The following is a 6,099-nucleotide window of genomic DNA, read 5'->3' as shown; positions in this document are numbered from 1 at the left end:
CTTCTTCTTCTTCCAAATTTTCACATCCTTTGTAGGACAACCACACCGTTACGGCGTGTAGAACAAAACCCACCACCATGAATGTAGGAATATAATATGTACACTATATATTGAATAATGATATCCTCCACTAATATATACAGGATCACTTCATGTTGCACAGAACGGGCAGATTTAATACTGCTGTTCCTCAATCCCAATCTTAACCAGCGCATACCAAATTTAAAGCACAGAGAACTTGAGAAAATACGTCGAGGAAAACGCACCAGAGAGGAAAACTGCACATTGGGACAATTCGTGCCAACAGGCCATAAGATTGAGGATTGAGGACGTATAGAAGAGGGACGAAAGATACCAAAGGGACAGTCTAACTCATAAATCTAAAACAAACTGACAACGCCATGGCTAAAAATGAAAAATACTAACAGACAAACAAAAGTATACATGACACAACATAGAAAACTAAAGAAAAAACAACACGAACCCCACCAAAAACTAGGGGTGATCTCAGGTGCTCCGGAAGGGTAAGCAGATCCTGCTCCACATTTGGCACCCGTCGTGTTGCGTATGAGATAACAAATCCAGTAAATAGTCTAATTCGGTAGGTCACATAGCTTGTAGTATGCATTCTTAGTTGCGTTAAAAATTGTTAGGCTAGTTACCGGACATATATACAGGGGGGATTACAGTGGCGGATCCAGAACTTTTCATAAGGGGGCCCGTTGACTGACCTAAGGGGGGCTCCAGTCATGCGTCAGTGATTCCTTATATAAGCAACCAATTTTTCCCACACAAAAGGCGGGCGGGCCCCCAGGCCCCCCTGGATCCGCCTATGGGTTATATATGTTTACGTAGTAAAATAGTAAAAGATAAATGTTGTAAAATAAATTACTTCACTCACATTCACACGGGTAAAAAGAATAACAAGCTTTCAGCATTTAAATCTAAAAATAGTTCGCTTTTCACAATATAGACTAAGGATCTAAAAGCTAAAACACTTTGTCTTCTTTTCATCAGAGACTCTGTTTTCATTAACTAAAATCGAATAAAACGTTCATAGTGTCTACATACTTAATCCACGCATAGAATTTGTCGTTTTACATCATAACATCTAATAAAAAGGTTTTTAAGATTTCATCGTATCTATATATTAGCACTTTGTGTGACGTTTACGATCTAGGCACGCACTGTATATGTAAAGCCAATTGTCATGTTTTTATTTACTTAGATCTAAAACTTAAAAACTTGTCTTCGTCTCAACTCGGCCGATTCCGTACCCTCATCTAGGAAGGAGCTAGAGTATCGGATTCTACCGAGGATTGTCGAATGCAAACCACCCTTCAGCTAATCAGAAAATGTTTCACGACTATTTTTCTGACTTACAGTGTTTTTTTTTTTTTTTTTGGTTTTTTTTATAACCTTCTTCAGTTCAAATAATGATAACCTAGAATTTATTGTCGTTCTTTGCAAATCAAAGAACTGTGTTTTGTTTTTTTACAATTTTGGTATGGATACATACAGGATCATAAAGGAGGGGGAATAGGACCTTTATCGGGACTCCGGGATCGGGTGTTTTTAAACTCGGGATTTCGGGATTGACCCTTTCGGGATCCAGGAATCCTTTTTTTCGGATTTCGGGATGTCGGGATTTGCTTTATTTAAATTCGGGACCTCGGGATTTTTTTCAAGTCTGGGATTTCGGGATCAAGACCCCTCCTATCCCCCCTCATAAAGGGAAACTGATAATTTTTTGTATGATATGTGCTCATGTTTTTCAGCGATGATCCTTTTGTGCTGGGTTTTATACTGAATAAAATTAGTTAGTTAGTTTCTATACTTTTTTTTATTAAATGGCTATCCGCAATATGTTTAATAAGATCATTTAGTCTGAGTTGTTTGATTGAGTATCGAGAAAGAAAAAAAATCTGATGTATGCAGCATAAACACGAAAATTTTGATAACTACATGGCAGAGGGAGGGGCAGGACTTTTTCGGGACGTCGGGATCGGGTGTTTTTAAGCTCGGGCCTGATTTCGGGATTGACCCTTTCGGGATCCAAGATTTATTTTTTCTAATTTCGGGATGTCGGGAATTAAATTTCTTTAAATTCGGGACCTCGATTATTTAGATATAGAGGTTGTTTTTTTTTTTTTTATTTTTTTTTTTTATTATTAAAGACAGTTTTTGTACTAGTGTAAATTGATATCATTTACCTGAATGGTCTCAAATATTAGATAGTATCAGACAGTAGAGAAACAACAGTCATATCACATCCCATATATATGATAATAAGAGATGTTTCTGGAATTACGTATATCAAAATATTTAAGTTTAGTGCTTTTCGGTAAAATCCTATTTAATTATTACAGAAATGCAATCTAAAACAAAAACCAAAGGCATCTTTTTAAATAACAAGATACCCAAGTCGGAAGAATTAATATTTTAATTAATGATTAAAAAAAGGAAGCTGAAAGTATCTATTTAAGGTCTTTCATAACAGCGGTATTTGTTAAAGGGACTGAAACGATTAGACGCGTGCTCAAAATCAGCATGCATGATGAGTTGGTTACCGTTATGTGGTTAAAAGCTTGATAAGTGAAATGACAACTTTATTGCACCTACGCCTACGCAGGTCAATTCAGTTCAATGATGCACCGTCTAATAGTTCTCGCACTTATATCATTAGCAACGCCAAAGTAAATACATCAATTGAGTGAAACATTTATATGCAACAGTTTTATCAAACGGTGCGAAAAGATGCAATTTAGTATTATGATTTGTATTTTTATATGTTGAATTTATATGTAGTAGTTTTAGACAAAACCGATTAATAATCTGATTGAAAAATATACCATTTACCTGAATGGTCTCAAATATTAGATAGTATCAGATAGTAGAGAAACAACAGTCATATCACATCCCATATATATGATAATAAGAGATTTTTCTGGAATTACGTATATCAAAATATTTAAGTTTAGTGCTTTTCGGTAAAATCCTATTTATTACAGAAATGCAATCTAAAACAAAGACCAAAGGGATCTTTTTAAATAACAAGATACCCAAGTCGGAAGAATTAATATTTTAATTAATGATTAAAAAAAGGAAGCTGAAAGTATCTATTAAAGGTCTTTCATAACAGCGGTATTTGTTAAAGGGACTGAAACGATTAGACGCGTGCTCAAAATCAGCATGCATGATGAGTTGGTTACCGTTATGTGGTTAAAAGCTTGATAAGTGAAATGACAACTTTATTGCACCTACGCCTACGCAGGTCAATTCAGTTCACATGGTTCAATGATGCACCGTCTAATAGTTCTCGCACTTATATCATTAGCAACGCCAAAGTAAATACATCAATTGAGTGAAACATTTATATGCAACAGTTTTATCAAAAGGCGCGAAAAGATGTAATTTAGTATTATGATTTGTATTTTTTTTAAACTTTACATCAGTAGGATACAGTCCTGCATGATCTAAGCCGTGGAGATTTTTTTCTCAGTTATAAAAAGGCAAAATAAAGCTAGTAATCTGTTATGGCATGCAGATAATAACATGCTAAAACAACAAGTTCTAAGGTTTTGGGATTTTCTAATAACCACTCAAAGATAGAAAAATATAGTACATGTTCTAGAAATGGGACAACTTTGACAGATTATCTATACACATACATTTAATGCATTAAAAAGAATGAAGGAAATTGAAAAGAAACTTCAGTTTTACATATAATATTAGGTTTACATGCATTTAATAATCTAACCATACTCAGTGGCGGATCCAGGGGGGGGGGGGGGGGTTCCGGGGGTGCGCACCCCCCTTTATTTTTGCCGATCAATGCATTTGTATCGGGACATATGTTTTGCACCCCTTTGCACCCCCCTTTGCCCTGGGTTAGCCCCCCACCCTTTCGAAAATTCCTGCATCCGCCCCTGCATACTCATTTTTTCTAATAACCTATAATGAGACTTAATTAATTAATTAACTTAATTAATTTTTGTTGTTTTGTTTTTTTCAATGTAATAATGTCAAACTGTAACCAACACAAGAATGACGTTAAGATTTATACCGAAGACATGAATTTGGATGGTTTCGTTTTCCTGCGTTATGATATAATAGACCAAACATCAAAAACAATGTATGGATATAAGTTGTTTGCTTCACGTCCAATGGACAATATTTCATGATATTCAGGACGATACTAATTAACAAAAACACTCAGTTGTATTAGCATTAGCAAAACTCATATCCGTGATTCAAGATTCAAGATTCAAAGTTTTATTTAGAGTCGATATTCAATAAACTACATAACACAAGCTCTAGACTTAATAACAAAATACAATACACACATACACAATACAATACACACATACAAAAGTCATGAAAAACAACACAATTTTAAACATATAATGCATAGAAAGATACCATAAATGACATATATAAGTTAAAAGCATATAGTACACTTAAAACATAGCACAAGTTAATAATAAGATTGCACAAATCATATAGTCACACAAAAAATAAAAGCAAAATAAAACAGGCATAAACACTATATGCATGCACTCCACTGGCATGAGCTATATTATGAATATTATATGAATGCATGGTCGACTTTGAAACTTTTGCTTATATATTATATATACTTTCTATGTTGAAGTTTGTGATGGAATGTCTGTCAATCAAAGATGGACCCATATAAAGCTGCTCAGTCTTAATATTTGGTATGCAGGTGTAATAATATTAGAACATCTCATTTCTTTGCCGCATAGTACATGGCCCAGCAGGGGCGGATCCAACCATTTTAAAAAGGGGGGGTTCCTAACCCAGGACAAAGGGGGGGTTCCTAACCCAGGACAAAGGGGGGGATCCTAACCCAGGACAAAGGGGGGGTTCCAATTACATGTCCCCATTCAAATGCATTGATCGTCCAAAAAAAGGGGGTTCCAACCCCCGGAACCCCCCTCTGGATCCGCGCCTGCCCAGTCGCCACAGTCCGCATAATGGACTGTTCACCGACTGGAACTTTTCTTCTATGGTACTGGCACGATTTAATTTATGATTATCATGATTATAGGTCCCTTATATTAATGATATATGGTAAGCAATTGGATTAACATCGACATATCTCAATTCACTGAGATAATTTTACTCTACAATCAATGAAGTTTTTCACCAGTTATTTAATCGTGTAATCTTTCGGGGTTTCCCTTACAAAAAATGCTTAACTAGTATATTTATATATATAAATATAGGAAGATTTGGTATGATTGCCAATGAGACAAATCTCCACATGGTCAGAGAACAAATGCACAAGAATTATACAACTTTTAGTTAACGTACGGTCTTCAAAAATGAGCAAAACCCAAACCACATATAGCAAGCTATGAAAGGCCTCAAATGACAAATATAAAACAACTAACGGCCTGACTTATGTACAACAACAGCGGAAAAATATTATGATATATAGCAATAAATGCAAACATACAGATTTATACAGGCTACTAACTTGCTACATGCACATTTAGAATGACGCGGATTTAAACTAGTTTGCGGCCTCAAGAACTCCCTGATAACCTGGGACAGTGCATGGTGAACTAGTACATAGAACATAAGAACAAACTATAAAAAAAATCATTGAAAAGGGCTTAACTCATCAGATTGATCGAAAGCACAAAACAACTAACAGAACACATCCTGGACGTGCCAGGGATTTATTCAACCCCACAACAACAACAGACACATAACGTTACTCGCAGTTACTAACAGTTAGTTCAAAGTCAATAACAAATAATTAAAAAAATATCTAATACAGATCTTATCAAAACGGGAAGCTCCCTTTCTGAATTGTATTGAAAATAGGTTAAAGGTTCCCCATATTAAGTTTTTTCTGGTGCAATTGAATACCTATAAACTGGTATCAATATAAAAATGAATACATGGTATGATTGCCAATGAGACAACTCTCTACAAGAGACCAAATGACACAGAAATTTACAGATATACATTAGGTCGCCACGTGCGCACGGGCTTCAAGAATGAGTAAAACCCATACCGTATAGTCAACCACAAAAGGCTTCAAAATGACAAATGAAAAAAATGAAA

Source organism: Mytilus galloprovincialis, unplaced genomic scaffold (genome assembly GCF_965363235.1).
Source record: "Mytilus galloprovincialis unplaced genomic scaffold, xbMytGall1.hap1.1 HAP1_SCAFFOLD_57, whole genome shotgun sequence".
Lineage (NCBI taxonomy): Eukaryota > Metazoa > Mollusca > Bivalvia > Mytilida > Mytilidae > Mytilus > Mytilus galloprovincialis.
Note: the sequence above shows the minus strand (reverse complement) of the source record.